This window comes from Geotrypetes seraphini, chromosome 3 (assembly GCF_902459505.1).
Source record: "Geotrypetes seraphini chromosome 3, aGeoSer1.1, whole genome shotgun sequence".
Classification (NCBI taxonomy): domain Eukaryota; kingdom Metazoa; phylum Chordata; class Amphibia; order Gymnophiona; family Dermophiidae; genus Geotrypetes; species Geotrypetes seraphini.
The window spans coordinates 131460280-131478986 of NC_047086.1; the positions used below are offsets into that span (position 1 = coordinate 131460280).

General features: G+C 42.2%; 1 protein-coding gene across 1 annotated transcript in view; it reads left to right on the plus strand.

The window, feature by feature from the left end:
- The window catches only part of SCARA5 (scavenger receptor class A member 5), a 426171-nt gene that overhangs the window by 66982 nt on the left and 340482 nt on the right, over nt 1-18707 (plus strand). The window lies entirely within an intron of this gene.

The following is an 18707-nucleotide window of genomic DNA, read 5'->3' on the forward strand; positions in this document are numbered from 1 at the left end:
TTTATATATATAAAAAAAAATTTCTGTGTATAAAATAGGGTTCATAGACAACGGCGCGAAAGACAAAGGCGTGCCCTGGACAACTGAGCGCAGCGCGGAGGCACGCACCGCTCAAAATTACTGTTTTTAGGGGCTCCAATGGGAGGTTTTGTTGGGGAACCCCCCCACTTTACTTAATAGACATCGCGCCGGCTTTATGGGGGTTTGGGGGTTTCCCTAAAAACAGGGAAAAAGTGAAGTTTTCAGTAAAATGTGGGGGGTTCCAACCCCCCAAACCCCCACAACGCGGCGCAATGTCTATTAAGTAAAGTGGGGGGGTTCCCCCCCCACGCCCCCCCGTCGGAGCTTTAAAAACAGTAATTTTGAGCGGCGCGCGCCTCCGCGCTGCGCTCAATTGTCTGGGCATGCCTTTGTCCTGACACCATAAAATAGGCTTTTTGTAGGAAAAGCTTTATAAAATTACCTTCCCCTACTGCAGTGTCTTTCTCCTTATAAGAACATATGAACATAAGTGTTGCCATACTGGGACAGACCAAAGGTCCATCAAGCCCAGTATCCTGTTTCCAACAGTGGCCAACCCAGGTCACAAGTGCCCGGAAAGATTCCAAGGGGTAAAACAGAGTTTATGCTGCTTTTATCCTAGGAATAAGCAGCGGATTTCCCAAAGCCATCTCAATAATGGCTTATTGACCTTTGATTTAGGATAATTATCCAAATCTTTTTAAAACCCTGCTAAGCTAACTGCTCTCACCACATTTTCTGGCAATGAATTCCAGAGTTTAATTACATAATGAGTGAAGAAATATTTTATCCTGTTTTTAAAAAATCTACTACTTAGAAGCTTCATCACACGCCCCCTAGTCCAAGTATTTTTGGAAAGAGTAAACAAGCAATTCACATCTACTGTTCTACTGCACTCTATCAAATCTACCCTGAGCTGAAGAGCCCTAGTCACTTTAGCCTTTTCTCATAGGGAAGTCATCTCATCCTGTTTATCATTTTCATCTCCCTTCTCTGTACCTTTTCTAATTCCACTATCTCTCTCTTTTTTTCTTTTTTTTTTAGATATGTGCAGATGAGGTGCAGCTGTACCACAGAGCAATGCAAAGGCATTATAACATTTTGTCTTTGTTTTCCATTCTTTTCCTGATAATTTCTAACATTCTATTTGCTTTCTTAGCTGCCACCGCACACTGAGCTGAGGGTTTCAACGTATCCCCACCGATGACACCTATATCCTTTTCCTGGGCAGTGACTTCTAATGTAGAGCCCTGCATCATGTAGTTCAGGTTTCTCTTTTCCATATGAATCACTTTGCACTTGCTTACATTAAATGTCATCTGCCATTTTTATTCCCAGTCTCACAAGGCCCTCTTGCAATTTTTCACAGTCTTAAACAACTTTGTGTCCCATCTCTAGATCATTGATCAATATGTTAAAAAGCAGCAGTCCAAGCACAGACCCCTGGGGAATCCCACTATTTAACCCAACAAATACCTTTCTTAAATAAATTCTTCAAATCTCTATATTAAATTGAGACAGTGATGAATGCTTTTCTCCTCAGCTTGTCAGAACTATGTCAACTTAATCATTGTTTAGAGCAGGGGTGCCCACACTTTTTTGGCTTGCAAGCTACCTTTAAAATGACCAAGTCAAAATGATCTACCAACAATAAAATTAAATAAAACCACAAAGCACACTTTACGCAGAGAAAATGTTAATTATAATTTATATTCGGGGAGGGGGGGGTTTCAAAGAGGTTAAGGCAGATGACTTTAAAATATGCAATATCATCTCAGTAACAACTATACAAAAATAGACAAATATACCCCCTACCTTTTTACTAAACCGCGATAGCGTTTTTAGCGCAGGGAGCTGCACTGAATGCCCTGCACTGCTCTCAATGCTCATAGGCTCCTTGTGCTAAAATCCGCTACTGTGGTTTAGTAAAAGGGGACCATAGTGCAAAATATAGACAGCAGATATAAATTCTCAAAACGGACACATTTTGATCACTATATTGAAAATAAAAACATTTTTCCTACTTTTGTTGTCTGGTGATTTCATGAGTCTCTGGTTGCACTTTCTTCTTCTGACTGTGCATCCAATATTTCTTCCTTTCTTTCTGCCTCCTGCATGCTTCTTCTCCTCCAGACCTAAGAACATAAGCAATGCCTCCGCTGGGTCAGACCTGTGGTCCATCGTGCCCAGCAGCCCGCTCATGCGGCGGCCCAACAGGTCCAGGACCTGTGCAGTAATCCTCTATCTATACCCTTCTATCTCCTTCTCCAGCAGGAAATTGTCCAATCCTTTCTTAAACCCCAGTACTGTACTCTGCCCTATTACGTCCTCTGGAAGCGCATTCCAAGTGTCCACCACACGTTGGGTAAAGAAGAACTTCCTGGCATTTGTTTTGAATCTGTCCCCTTTCAACTTTTCCGAATGCCCTCTTATTCTTATATTTTTTGAAAGTTTGAAGAATCTGTCCCTCTTTACTCTCTCTTTGCCCTTCATGATCTTGTAGGTCTCTATCATATCCCCTCTGAGTCTCCTCTTCTCCAGGGAAAAGAGACCCAGTTTCTCCAGTCTCTCAGCATATGAAAGGTTTTCCATCCCTTTTATCAGACGTGTCGCTCTCCTCTGAACCCTCTCGAGTAACGCCATATCCTTCTTAAGGTATGGCAACCAATATTGGACGCAGTACTCCAAATGCGGACGCACCTTTGCCCAATACAATGGCAGGATAACTTCTTTCATTCTGGTAGTAATACATTTCTTGATTATACCTAGCATTCTATTCGCTCTCTTAGCAGCCGCTGCGCACTGTGCTGCTGGCTTCATTGTCATGTCAACCATTACCCCCAAGTCCCTTTCTTGGGTACTCTCATTCAATAACATCCCTCCCATCGTATAGTTGTACCTCAGGTTTCTGCTTCCCACATGCAATACTTTACATTTCTCAACGTTGAACTTCATCTGCCATCTCGTCGCCCATTCACCTAGTTTGTTCAGGTCTCTTTGCAATTCTTCGCAGTCCTCCTTAGTCCGAGCTCCATTAAATAGTTTGGTGTCGTCCGCAAATTTTATCTCGCACTTCGTCCCTGTTTCTAGATCATTTATGAATATATTAAATAGCAGTGGCCCGAGCACCAAGCCCTGCGAAACACCACTCGTGATCCTCCAGTCCGAGTAGTGGCCCTTCACCCCTACCCTCTGTTTCCTACCAATCAGTTTCTGATCCATCTGTGTATGTCTCCGTCCACCCCATGATTCTTCAGTTTCCGGAGTAGACGTTCATGAGGCACCTTATCAAAGGCTTTTTGGAAATCTAGGTATATGATGTCTATGGGGTCTCCTTGGTCCATCCGTTTGTTAATTCCTTCGAAGAAGTGCAATAAGTTAGTTAGGCACGATCTCCCCCTACAGAAACCAACCAACATCTCTGTCCTTCCATGAGTTCAACTTTTTCTTCCTCTCTCCCTGCCCCCTCCCCTTTCTTTCTTTCTTTCTTTCTTTTTCTCTCTGTCTGTTTTTCTGTCTCCCTGCCCCTTTCTTTCTTTCTTTTTCTGTCTGTCTTTCTGTCTCCCTGCCCCTTTCTTTCTTTCTTTCTCTCTCTCTCGCTGTCTATCTATCTGTGTACCTGCCCCTTTCTTACTTTCTTTCTCTCTCTGTCTTTCTTTCTGTCTCCCTGCCCCCTTTCTTTTTCTACCTCCCTATCTTTTCTGACTCCCTGCCAGTCAGGCAGCTATTGGCTAGCCCGGAACTTCCTCTCTGACGTCAGAATTGATGTCGGGGAGAACGCTTCTGCAGGGAAAGTTTGAGGCGGTGGTGGGGGATGTTGGAGAGAGGAAGGCTGATCGACTCAGTAGATCGCGAAGGCAACGTGAGTCTATCATGGAGCCTGGGATGGGCTCCGCGATCGACTCACATTGCCTTCGAAATCTACTAGTTGATTGTGATCGACGTATTGGGCATCCCTGGCTTAGAGTCTCTAAAGTAGAAGGAGCCTCAGATCCCCGTGCATTGTAAGTACGTTAACTGGACAATCGCACTGGAAAAGGAAAAAACCTCATTGGCCCCACTCTCACTCCTGTCCGCTAAAACTTGTGCAGTGCTCCCTTATTCATTCATAAATTCTTCAAAATTATATATTAAATTGTGACAAAGATTTTTAAATGAATAAGGAAGCACTGCACAAGTTTTAGTGGGCAGGAGGGAGAGTGGGGCCAATGAGGTTTCTTACCTTTCCAGTGCAGTTGTCCAGTTAACTTACTTACAATGCTCGGGGATCTGAGGCCCCTTCTCCTTTAGAGACTCTAAACAATGATTAAGTTGACATAGTTCTGACAAGGTGAGGAGAAAAGCATTCATTGCTGTCTCGATTTAATATAGACATCTGAAGAATTTATTTAAGAGAGGTATTTGTGGAGTTATCAGATTGGTTCTCTCTTAGCCCTGTATATATTTTTGGAATTGAAAGAATCCCACTATTTACCCTTCTCTATTGAGAATATTGACTATTTAAACATACTCTTTGTTTTCTGTCTTTCAACCAGTTCTTAATCCATAAAAGGGCATTACCTCCTATCCCATGACTTTCTGATTTCCTCAGAAGACTTTCATGAGGTACTTTGTCAAATGCCTTTTGAAAATCCAAATACACAATATCAATCGGCTCACCTTTATCCACATGCTCATTCACCCCGTCAAAGAAATGCAAAAGATTGGAGAGGCAAGATTTCCCTTGACTAAATCCATCTTGGCTTTTTCTCCTTAATCTATGCTTATGTATATGTTCTCTCATTTTGTTCTTTATAATAGTCTCTAACATTTTGCTCGGCACCAATGTCAGACTCACCAGTATATAATTTTCTGGATCACCTCTGGAACCCTTTGTACCTGTTGCTTTACTTCACATTAAGTCAAATGAACTGGTTTTACAAAAAAAAAAAAAGTTCACGGAATGACTATTGCTGAGTCATTGCTATAAAGTCAAATCATATTAACTCTAGTGATTTATAAGTCATGGTTAATATCTTACGTATGATCATGAGTCTCACTTTATATGCTAACACAAAACAGCATAATAGTAATATAAATATCATTGAATTTGCATGAGCAAAGTCCACCTAAACAGCATGTCATTTAACTCAATAAGTAAATTCTTTTTTCCTCATATCCTGGTGTTTGTCCTTTTTTCTTTTCTCAAATCCCACCACAGGCCATGTTTGGCAAACTGCCTGCTCAAGGGTAAAACATTACATTATCTTCAAAGCAGAGGAACAGACATTTCATACTAACATTAGGCAGATTCTTCCTCCATTATTCATTCCAGATATCACTCTGAGCTATGAGGTGGATTTACAGTCTGCAGCTGAAGAAACATGTTCTGACCAAGCAGTAATTTCATTGGCTGATCTAAATATACAACTTGTCAGTCTGAAGTCATTAACAATCTCCAGACCATCAGAATCCAAGCGTTCATCAAATTGGCTCATAAGCATTTATGAGGACGGAACTAGATACAGCCCCAAAAGAGCATTCCTAATGGATGCTCTTACTCTTGTAGGAGATATGAAACTAAGATTCATGGATCTTTTTGCATTGACTAGTGTGGTCTTCTCCCCACCCTCCTTCTTTATACCTATTTCTCCTTTCATTCTACTTTGCCTCCTTTCTTACCTCTATCCTGCACATATATCTTGTTGAACGGGATAGTGAGTATTAAATAAACTTGTAACTACACAATGGTACCATTTGAAAGTATCAACAAATAAAATATATTGTAGTATAGAAGCTTTCAGTACTGTAAAGGTGTGCCCTTCTGAAGGAAAACCTTTTTTTATTTTATAACAGCTTGCTTGCACATTCATAGATGGCCGTTTGGTGGAGGATGGGCTGGGGAGGGCTTCAATGGCTGGGAGGGTGTAGATGGACTGGAGTGAGCTTTGATGGAGACTTCAGTAGTTGGAACCTAAGAACAGTACTGGGCAGAGCTTTGGATTGTTGCCCAGAAATAGCTAAAAAGAATTTTAAAAACCCAACAAATTTTTAGATTGAATCAGGTTGGGCAGACTGGATGGATCATTCGGGTCTTTTTCTGCCGTCGTCTACTATGTTACTATGTTACATTTAAAAATATCACTCCAGTTTTCTCCAGGATAAATATGCCAAATAGAAAAACTAGAGAAACATAACATGTATTCTGTAAAGCTACAACATACCCATTTTTTTCATTAGATTCAAAATATAAATTTTATCTCCACTATAAGCAAATGTATCTCATACACATTCATTTTGGATATCCTGAAAATTTTGGCTTGTTGGTGCTGCTCCAGTATAAGTTTGAAAACCACTAGAACTCTGTACTAGTGGTTTTCAAACTTATACTGGAGCAGCACCAACAAGTCAAATTTTCAGGATATCCAAAATGAATGTGTATGAGATACATTTGCTTATAGTGGAGACAAAATTTATATTTTGAATCTAATGAAAAAAATGGGTGTGTCATAGCTTTACAGAATACATGTTATGTTTCTCTAGTTTTTCTATTTGGTATGTTACACAAGGTATACGATATTGGGGCCCTTTTGCTAAGCTGCGTTATAAGATGGCTTGTCCAATGTTTAGCATGTGGGTTTTCTGTCTGCTGAGGCCACTTTTAGTGTGCCTCTAAAATGGCCATAATTTCAATGTACACCATTAATGGCCATGCACTAATCTTCCCATTAGCATATGGTCATTAGCACATGAGTCCTTACTAACACCTAACCATGCGCTAATCGGTTAGCACGCGGTGATGTAGCTGCACTAAACGAATAGCACTGGGAATGCCTACGCTCCATCCACAAACATGTGCAGATGCCAAAACTACCGCGGGATGCCTGAGCGCGCCCCAAGGTAGTGGAGTTTCACCTGCAGTAAGCACGCATTAGTTTGTACCATAGCATAGTAAAAGGGCCCTATTGATTGGAATTGATTGGAATCACTTTGTTAAATCAATGTTATAACCAAAAGTAATGCTGTAATCAAAGATCATTAACATAACAGCATGTATAACGAACCTCCAATCCTGGGCCTGCACTGTACAAATGAAACTGAACAAGTCCAAAACAAAACTACTTTGGCTCGGCCCAAAATTAGATCAGCTCCTCACCCTCATCTCTTTGTCCTCTGGCACCACACTGCAGCTTGAGTTCTCAAGCAAAGTTCTGGGCATCATCATTGACTCTACGCTTTCCTTCAACAACCACCTCAACTCCTTGGTAAAAGAAATGCTTTTTTAGCCTTCACATGCTCAGGAAAGTGAGATCCTACTTCCACCAGCAACATTTTGCTGTCCTTGTACAATCCATCATCCTTTCCAGATTGGACTATTGTAACTCCATCTACTTAAGTCTAACCAAGAAAAGTCTTCAAAGACTTCAGTGGATTCAGAACACCGCGGCTAAGCTAATCTTCGCAAAATGTAAATTTGACCATGTCTCCCCGCTTCTGTCCAAACTTCACTGGCTTCCAGTAATCTCCAAGGTTCACTTTAAATGTGCCTGCCTAACTTTTAAGATCCTACACAGCATCCTTCCTCCCCTAATCCCACTATCTTGGAATTCCTCGAATCCTGATACCACCAGATCCACCCCAAAATTCAAACTATCCTTCCCCTTGTTAAAAGGCATATCCCATGCAGGAAAACTAGGGACATCCCTCTCCTTCAGAATCACAGAGCTTTAGAATAACCTTAATACCCCACTTCGGAATCTGGGCTCCCTCCAACTATTCCGAAAACATCTGAAAACTTGGCTATTCTCAAAAATGTAATACTTCCTTCCCTCTATGGTATTTCATCTTTATACTAAGTTCCTGTAACCCTTATTATGGAGTTCCTTCTTTATACTAGTTTCTGTAAACCGTGCTGAGCTCTACCATTGTGGAGATGATGCGGTATACAAACTTAAGGTTTAATTTAGTTTAGTTTATTCATGAACATAGCTGTTCATGAAAATCTCAGAACTAATAGGTCATTTTCTGTTAAATGCCATTGTCTGTTTCCTTCCCCAAAATATTTTGAGCTAGCTTTTATGATGTTAATATAGTTGATAAACTGTTTCTAGCCTTCATCTTTCACTTCAGAACATAAAACTTTATTTATGATACCTCACAGTCCTTTGCAATTTACAAAAGATAAAACTAGCACATTAACTTTTGAATTTACAATCAATTAAAACCATACAATAATCATTTTCCGTATTTGCTAAACAAATAAGTTTTCATTAATCTTCTAAAATGTATGTAAGAAAATGATAGTGAAAATAGTGGTCAAATTATAGGCTCCCATTTGGCCACTATGGAAACTACCTTCCCCCCTCTTCCCCCATTACAAAACCATAGCATGGTTTTTAGCACCGGCCATGGCAGTAACAGCTCTGATGCTCATAGAATTCCTATGCGTTACATAACTTTTATACTTGCATTTTTTTACTGATGGAAAAGCAAAATATTTCACAAAGATCGTTTTGATAAAGAAAATTAAAGATGAGCATATAAGAAGGAACTAAATCAAACATGATCTTACAACAAACACATCCCAATTTGAATAATACCCTGGCCTGTATTGGGAGCCAATATAATTTCTGGTTAAAAAACAAACAAAACCAGAAAGATGATCAAAAATCACATGGACTATGAACTTGCTAGTCTACTCTTAAACAATAGGCTGGAAGAAAGCAGATATGAGTCTACAGAGAATACCTGCAAGCCAAAGATAACTAGTTGGAAAGTTCTGAGTATATAATGCTCATATCCTAGGCCAGGGATGCCCACACTTTTTTGACTCACGTGCTACTTTTAAAATGACCAAGTCAAAATGATCTACCAACAATAAAATTTTTAAAAAACACAACGCACACTGTACACATAGAAAATGTTAATTATCATTCCTATTCCGGGGTTTTTTCAAAAATGTCAAAGCAGAAAGCTCTATGCACTGTCACCTCAGTAACAACCATACAAAATAGACAAATACACACCCCCTCCCTTTTTACTAAACCACAATAGCATTTTTTAGCGCAGGGAGCTGCACTGAATGCCCAACGTTGCTCTCGACGCTCATAGGCTCCCTGCGCTAAAAACCACTATCGCGATTTAGTAAAAGGGGACCATATTGTAAAATATAGACAGCAGATATAAATTCAGACACATTTTGATCACTAAATTTAAAATAAAATCATTTTTCCTACCTTTGTTGTCTGGTGATTTCATGAGTCTCTGGTTGCACTTTCTTCTTCTGACTGTGCATCCAATCTTTCTTCCCTTTTTTCAGCCTGTATGCTTCCTTTCCTCCACACCTCATTCCCTCCCCCAACCTTTTCTTCCTCTCTCCCTGACCTTTCTTTCTTTCTCTCTTCATGCCCCCTTTCGTTTTTCTGTTTCTCTTCTTTCCTTCTGTCTCCCTGCCCTTCCCCAAGCCACTGCCGCTGCCATCGGGGAACAGGACACAAACCGCCACCAATGGATAACAGGCCCCAAAGCCGATGCCGCCGCCGCTCCAAGCTCTCCCTGCTTCAGGCCAACCAGCATTCCTCTCCCTACGTCAATTCTGCCGTCGGAGAGGAAGTTCCGCCCAGCCAGGCAGCGATTGGCTGGCCCGAACTTCCTCTCCGACGGCAGAATTGACGTCAGGGAGAGGAAGACTGATCGGCCTGATAGATCGCCAAGGCAAAGTGAGTCCTGGGTGATCGACTCACTTTGCTTTGGCGAGCTACCGATCGATCGCAATAGACCTATTGGGCACCCCTGTCCTAGGCAATAAAATTCCAGATCTATAAATCCTAATGTGGAGGTGATTATTACTATCAGTCATGGTTTAATGAGCCCTATAAATGAAATGTGGCCTTGCCAAGCTATAATACGTAAGACTATCTCTATTTCAAGAAAAAGGTGAAACCTTGCCTCTTCTCCCAAACAGGGCAGGATTAATCAATAGGCCAAGTAGGCACGTGCCTAGGGCCTGAAATGGTCAGGGGGGCCCGGTGAAGGAGGGCATCAACATTGTTTTTTCCAAACGGCGATGGGCCCCTCCAGCATCGATCGGCAACGCGGGCCCCTCCCCGATCGGCAACGCGGCCTTCCCCCATCGACGGAAAGTAAGACAAGCAAGCAATGCGGGTAAGAAAGGCAACGGGAACTGTAATTGTGCAAGCTTTGGGCTGCTTGCCCAAAGCTTCATGTTTCCGCCTGGGCGCATGATGGGGTGGGGTAGGGCAGGGGGCCCAGTGTACTTGTGTGCCTAGGGGCCCTCGATGAATTAATCCTGCCCTGCTCCCAAGGACTGATTACATATACTGTAGCAGGAATTAAGAACATAAGAATTGCCATACTAGGACAGATCAAAGGGCCTTCAAGTCCAGCATCCTGTTTCCAACAGTGGCCAACCCAGGTCCCCAGTACCTAGTTAGATCCCAAGTAGTAAAACAATTGCTTTTCTATTTCTACCCTAGTTGGGATTATATTCATCCACCTCTCTGACTTCACATGCAACTTTTTAAGTTTGTCGCCTTAGTATCTAACTCTATTACCCTATCTGGCTATGTGTTCTATCTTTGCTTACATCATATGCTGTCTAGTGAAATGTTTTATTACATATTGTGTTGACAATTTAAGCAGTATAATATTTGAATATTTTTATTGCTACAATTGTCTTTTGCCTAAGCCTAACTTATTTTTGCTGTTCACTGCCGTGCATGAATTTCTTTGAAAGGGCAGAAATGTTTAAGAATGATAAGAAGAGCAAAAAAGGGCTAAGAGTAGCTTTTTATGTAAATATTCAATGTCAATGGTAAATATTCAAAGCAATGGCACTGAGGAGGTGTAGGGAAAGATGGAAACACTGTTAATCTTCTTAGAAAGAAGAGATTATACTTCTTCTACATCAGAGTGGTCTACAGCCTTCAACTCAAGAAAAAGAACTGGGAAGGATTTAGTCAAACACATCCAAAAGGCAGGATTAAAAGGAAAAAAATGTTATTCCTGGGAGATTTTATCCTGAAATATGTGTATTAAAGAATCCCACCCACACACTTGTTTAGAAGGTGGGAATTCTTTGACTTCTTTCAAGTTCTCCTCAGATAAATGGTGATAGAATCCATGAAGGAAGGATGAGAATTTTCATAAGGTAGGTGCACTGTAAAAAAAAAACAAAAAACCAACAACTCCTATGGTGTACATATGGAGGTGTTTTCCTTATACGAGCGCTGATTGAAAAATAATGAAATTGCCTCTGATTTTCTTTCCAAGAAGTGGATGTGGCAACACTGTGCTAGTTCTTGTGAAGCTCATACACTGACATTTCTGAACCTGCAGTTGGACTGCCATACACTTTGTTCTTGGGTCACAGAGAGAGGAAGAACTTTGTACGTTTTGTCATGGCAGATGAGGGTGATGTGTCTGTGAGATTATGCCAGAGGTGTGTGATTGACTTTTGTGTTAAACTTGGAAAGAGTGATAATGAAACTCTTGAAATGTTACAGCAAGCATACGGTGCTAAAACAATTACCTGTGCTGGACTATTTCGGTGGTGGAAGTGCTTCAAGGAGGGTAACAAATAAGTGGCTGATGAAGTACGTTCTGGGAGGCCATCCACCATGGTTATGTATGTCAACATTGCCAAAGCTACATAGATGTTGCAAAGTGATAGAGGGCTAACTTTACACAAATTCTCGGCTATATAAGAACATAAGAAGTTGCCTTCACTGGGTCAGACCGAGGTCCATCTCGCCCAGCGGTCCGCTCCCGCGGCGGCCCATCAGGTCTGCGACCTGTGAAGTGGTTTCTGACCACTTCTATAACCTACCTCAAGTTCTATCTGTACCCCTCTATCCCTTTATCCTCCAGGAACCTATCCAAACCCTTCTTGAATCCCTGTACAGAGTTCTGGCCTATCACTTCCTCCTGAAGCGCGTTCCATGTGTCTACCACCCTCTGCGTAAAAAAGAATTTTCTAGCATTTGTTCTAAACCTGTCCCCTTTCAATTTCTCCGAGTGACTTCTAGTGCTTGTGGCTCCTCTCAGTTTGAAGAATCTGTCCTTATTTACTCTCTCTATGCCCTTAAGGATTTTGAAGGTTTCTATCATGTCCCCTCTAAGTCTCCTCTTCTCCAGGGAGAACAGCCCCATCATTTTTAACCTGTCAGCGTATGGAAAATTTCCATACCTTTTATTAGCTTAATCGCCCTCCTCTGCACTCCCTCGAGTACCGCCATGTCCTTCTTGAGGTACGGCGACCAGTATTGAACACAGTACTCCAGGTGCGGGCGCACCATTGCGCGATACAGCGGCATGATGACTTCCTTCGTCCGGGTTGTGATACCCTTTTTGATGATGCCCAGCATTCTGTTTGCTTTCTTTGAGGCTGTCTCACATTGCGCCGATGGTTTCAGTGATGAGTCGACCATCACCCCCAGGTCCCTTTCCAGGTTACTCACCCCTAGCAGTGTTCCCCCCATTTTGTAGTTGAACATCGGGTTCTTTTTCCCTACATGCATGACCTTGCATTTCTCTACGTTAAAACTCATTTGCCACTTTTTTGCCCAGTCTTCCAGTCTCGTTAGGTCCCTTTGTAGGTCTTCGCAGTCTTCCGTGTTTCTAACCCTGCTGCAGAGTTTGGTATCATCAGCAAATTTGATAACCTCACATTTTGTCCCCGTCTCCAGATCGTTAATAAATATATTGAATAGTAGAGGTCCCAGCACCGACCCCTGCGGAACTCCGCTCGTGACCCATTGCCAATCTGAGTATTGGCCCTTGACTCCAACCCTCTGTTTCCTGCCCGCTAGCCAGTGTTTGATCCATTGGTAGATATCCCCTTGCACCCCGTGGTTCCACAGTTTTTTAAGTAGCCGTTCGTGAGGTACCTTGTCGAAGGCTTTTTGGAAGTCAAGGTAAATGATGTCTATGGATTCACCCTTATCCATCTGACTGTTTATTCCCTCAAAGAAGTACAGCAAGTTCGTGAGGCACGACCTTCCCTTGCAGAAGCCATGCTGGCTCGCCTTCAGTTATCCATTGTTTTCTATGTGTTCGCAGATTGTGTCCTTTACCATTGCTTCCATCATCTTTCCAGGAACCGAGGTCAAGCTCACAGGCCTGTAGTTTCCCGGGTCACCCCTTGATCCCTTCTTAAAGATGGGCGTGACATTTGCTATTTTCCAGTCCTCTGGGATCTCCCCAGTTTTTAGGGAGAGGTTACATATTTGGCGAAGTGTCTCTGCTATTTCGTTTCTCAGTTCTTTTAGTACCCTTGGGTGGATGCCGTCCGGGCCTGGTGATTTGTCGCTCTTTAGTCTGTCTATCTGTCTGAGGACATCCTCTTTGCTTACCTCTAGTTGTACCAGCCTTTCGTCGTGTTCTCCGTTTATAATCACCTCGGGTTCTGGGATATTGGATGTGTCCTCTCTGGTGAAGACTGACGAGAAGAATTTGTTTAACCTTTCAGCTATCTCTTTTTCCTCCTTTATCGCTCCTTTCCTGTCTCCGTCGTCCAGTGGTCCCACTTCCTCTCTGGCTGGTTGTTTCCCTTTCACATACCTGAAGAAGGGTTTGAAGTTTCTTGCTTCTCCTGCCAGTCTTTCCTCATATTCTCTCTTTGCCTTCCTGACCTCTCGATGACATTCTTTCTGGTGTCTTTTATGCTCTTCCTGGTTTTCCTTGTTGGATCCTTTTTCCATTTCTTGAAGGATGATTTCTTGTCAGCTTATCGCCTTTTTAACTGCAGATGTTATCCATGCTGGGTTTCTAGTTCGATTTTTTTTGCACCCTTTCCTAAACCTTGGGACGCACAGGTCTTGTGCCTCGAGCACTAGTGCCTTTAAGCAGTGTCCTAGGCTTCCTTTACGGTCTTCACCTTCCCTGAGTTGCTGTTGAGCTTTTTTCCTATCATTTTCCTCATGTCCTTGTAGTTTCCCTTTCTGAAGTTGAGTGCTGTCGTTTTGGTTCTTTTCACCTTTGATGTTCCCATGTTTAATTTGTACTGGATCATGTTGTGATCACTGTTCCCTATTGGTGCTATTACCACCACCTCCTTTGCGGGTCCTTCTAGCCCGTTGAGGATTAGGTCTAGAGTGGCATCCCCTTGCGTTGGTTCTGTGACCAGCTGCTCCATGAAACAGTCCCTTATCGCCTCTAGGAATTTAGTTTCTCTCGTGCAGTTTGAGTGCCCAATGTCCCAGTCTATTCCCGGATAGTTGAAATCCCCCATAACTACCACCCTTCCACTTTTGCACACCTGCCTCAGTTCGGCCTCCAGTTCCAGGTCGTTTGCTTCTGACTGTCCTGGTGGGCGATAGTACAATCCCAATTTGATGTCAGCTCCTTCCCCTCCTGTTAACTTAACCCATAGTGACTCCAGACTGTCTGCCCTTATTGTTGTTTCTGTTCTGGATGAAGGAATGGAGTCCTTTATATACAGTGCTATTCCTCCCCCCTTTTTGTGTGCTCTGTCCTTCCTGTAGAGTTTATACCCTGGAAGGGCCACATCCCATTTGTTGTCCTCTGTCCACCATGTCTCTGTGATTCCTATTATGTCTATGTCCTTATTTCCGGCTATAACTTCTAGCTCCCCCATTTTAGTCCTTAGGCTCCTAGCATTTGTATATAGGCAATTTAAGTCCCAGTTTGTTACCTTTTCTTTTGGATCTACTCTTGATTTGTTGCTCCTGCTGGTCTCCTCACGTGTTGCCTCCTGTGGTGTGTCTATCCCGTCCTCTGCCCGCTTTTTTGTTCTTTGATAGCCCTCTGGGTCCTGCTGTTTCCTCCTTGTCTTGCTCTTTATTTCTAGTTGCCTCTCGGGTCCCTGTGCTGCATCTTTATGTCCATAAAGTGTCCATTTTGTCTCTAGTCCACTATCGCCATTTCCTGTTTCAGTATCATAAGAACATAAGAACATAAGAAGCGCCATCTCCGGATCAGACCTTCGGTCCATCAAGTCCGGCGATCCGCACACGCGGAGGCCCTGCTAGGTATTCACCTGGCTTATTTTATAGCCAACCATATCTTTATATGCCTCTCTCAAGGAGATATGCATCTAGTTTGCTTTTGAAGCCTAGGACTGTCGATTCCGCAATAATCTCCCCTGGGAGAGTATTCCAGATGTCAACCACTCTCTGTGTGAAGCAGAACTTCCTGACATTAGTCCTGAACTTGCCCCCCCTTAGCTTCATTTCATGTCCTCTTGTCCGTGTCAAATTGGACATTGTAAATAATCTTCTCTGCTCTATTTTGTCAATTCCTTTCAGTATTTTGAAGGTCTCGATCATATCCTTGCTTGATACTGTGGTCCAATGTGTCGAGGTCAGATCAACTATCGGCTTTCCCCTTGTTATCAGTTTAAAGTCATGTCTATGCAGGTCTGGATGTTACGTGCCAGCATCCTCGTCCCAGCCGTGCTCAAATGCAGTCCGTCTCTCCTGTAGAGCTTGTTTTTCCCCAGGAAGGTTGACCAGTTCCGTACAAAGAGGAAACCTTCCTCGTCACACCATCGCCTCAGCCATCCATTTGTTACTTGCAGCTCGGTCTGCCTCTTCGCATCTGCTCTTGGTACTGGCAGGATCTCTGAAAAGGCTATCCTCCCTGTTCTCAGCTTCAGCTTCCTCCCCAGGATCTTAAACTGCTCGGTCAGTGTAGTCATGTTGAAATTCCTTCTGCTGACGTCATTTGTTCCGACGTGGATTATCACTGCTGTATCCTCTGTCTCAGCTCCCTCCATGATACTCTCGATTCTGTCGAAGATGTCCTTTGTCCTCGCCCCTGGGAGACATGTCACTAGGCGATCAGCTCTGCCTCCTGCTATGTGACTGTCCACCTCTCTCAGGATTGAATCTCCCACCACGATAGCAAATTTTCCTCTCCTCAGCTTCCTCCTGGTCTGTGTCGATGATTGGATCCTCCAATCCTTCCTTCTCCTGGTTGGTTCCTCTGCAAGGTTCCTCTCCCTCGGCTCCTGGTGGGTCCTGGTGGCTCCTGGCGGGTCCTGTCCTCCTTCCGTTTGTTCCCTTCTGAAGAGCGGGTGATCCTGTGTTTCTACCATCTTGCAGGCCTCCTCGATGAATCTTTCGAGCTCTCTGACCTGTTCGTGGATGTAGTTTTCTCTGGTGGTGTCCTCAGCTGGTTCAAAATCCCTTGGTTCCTCTATGGAGCGGAGTCCCTCTAGCTCCTGTACTTTGATCTGCAGTCTTCCGACCTCCTTTTTTAGGCTAGCCAGTTCCTGACATCGACTGCATAGGTATGCCTGCCTCCCGGAAGGGAGGTAGTCATACATGTGACAATCAATACAGTATACCTCATTTGAATGGGTTCAACATTTTGTGACAGAGGAACTGAAAATATGTCACATGTGTGCCAGGAGGGTACCCAGGAATTTCGCAGAAGAACAGATGCAACGACAAGTCGAAGTGTGTAAGAACACTGTTGGAAGTGGAAAACACATCTGTAGTGCTAAAAGCAATGTTGCAAAACAGCTTACTGCACATCTTTGAATCATTTTTGAAACGTTGCAAAAAATGTAATGAATGTGAAGGATGCTGCTTTGATAAAGAAAAATGTTCAGATCCTATAGAGTCATCTCATTCTGAATTTAAAAAAAAACACTCATTACTTTTCAATCATCCCTCATACATTATCTTAAGAAGCTAGCTGATAGAAGTATTGAATGAGTTACAATGACTCAAGTTTTAATGTTTTCAGGTAGTGAATTTGGGTCAGAGCTAGGTTTATCCCCTTGAAGTGACATGGGGAAGTCAACATTTTCCATGTTGTTTAATGTCATTTTTTGCCTAAAATGATAAGAAAACTCCTAACATTTCAGTTTTTTTCCTATGTCTTAAATTGAATAAAGTATCACAAATGTCCAAATACGCCTGACCATGAGTATCTAAGAACATCCATGCTATGTCAGACCAATGGTTCATCTAGCCCAGTATTCTATTCCAACAGTGGCCAATCTAAGTCACATGAACCTGGCAGAATTCCTACGAGTAGCAACATTCCTTGCTACTGATCCAGGGCAAGCAGTGGCTTGCCCCATGTGTACCTCAATAGCAGTCTATTGACATTTCCTCCAGGAAATTCTCCAAACCTTTTTAAAATCTAGATACACTAACCGCATCCCTTGGCAACAAGTTTCAGAGCTTAACTATTCATTGAGAGACAAAAATATTTCCTCCTATTTGTTTTAAAAGTATTTGCACATAACTTCTTTGAGTTCTATTTGTTTTAAATGTACGGTAACTTTCTTTGAGTGTCCCTTAGTCTTTGACTTTTTGAAAGAGTAAAAAAAATTGATTTACTTTTTTATCATTAAGGATTTTGTAGGCCTCAATTATACCTCCCTGCAGCCATCTCTTTTCCAAGCTGAAGAGCCCTAACATCTTTAGTCTTTCCTCATAGGATAGGAGATACAACCCCTTTATAATTTTAGTCACTCTTCCTTGAACCTTTTCTAATTTTGCTTGATCTTTTTTGAGATACAGCAACCAGAATTAAATATAATACTCAAGTGAGGATGCAATGGAGAGACATCATAGCATTCAAAACAAGAAAATTGGACATCATGTGGATCATTCGTCCATCCCTTTCCTAATAATTCCTAGCATTCTGTTAGCTTTTTTGGCCACCGCTGTACACTAGGCAAAAGATTTCCGTATCTTGTCTTTTTCATAGGTGATGACCCCTAAGATGGACCCTAGACTCAAGTAACTATGATTTGGATTATTTTTCCCATCACTTTGCATTTGTCCATATAAAATTTCATCTGTCATTTGGTTTCCCAGTCTTCCAATTTCCTAAGGTATTCCTGCAATTTCTCACGGTCTGTGTGTATTTTAACAACTTTGAAAAATTTAGTTTCATTTGCAAATTTAATTACCTCACTTGCTGTTCCAATTTCCAGATCATTTATAAATATGTTAAATAGCACCAGTCCAGAACAAATTCCTGTGGCACTTTAGTATTCATCCTTCATTTAACCCTACCCTTTGTTTTCTGTCCAATAATTAATTCATAATCCACAACAGAACATTGACTCCTATCCCATGACTTTTTAATTTTCTCAGGAGTCCCTCATTAGGAACTTTGTCCAAAACATTCTGAAAATCTAGATAAACTACATCAACTGGCTCACCTTGATTCACATTGTTATTCATTCCTGATAGTATCTGACATAACATCCCAGGAGAAGAGGAGTCATAAAAATATAAGTCTTCAGTTTCAGAGTACTGATTTTAATAAAACAGAGAAAGGAGGGACGGGAAGTAAAAGAACATTGGATTCAACAAAAAGGAACTAGAAAAAGAGCAGTCATAAGAACATAAGAATAGCCTTACTGGGTCAGACCAATAGTCCAGCAAGCCCAGTAGCCCATTCTCACGGTGGCCAATCCAGGTCACTATTACCTGGCCAAAACCCAAACAGTAGCAACATTCCATGCTACCGATCCAGGGCAAGCAGAGGCTTCCCCCATGTCTTAATAACAGACTATGGACTTTTCCTCCAGGAATTTGTCCAAACCTTTCTTAAAACCTACTACGTTATTCACTTTTACCACAACCTATTGGTATTAAAAGTATTTCCCTGCATTTTCATCAAGTGACATTTATGTGAATAGGATTAAATGAACATAATAGGAAAATAAAACCAATATGATTTTCTAAAGGGGTGGC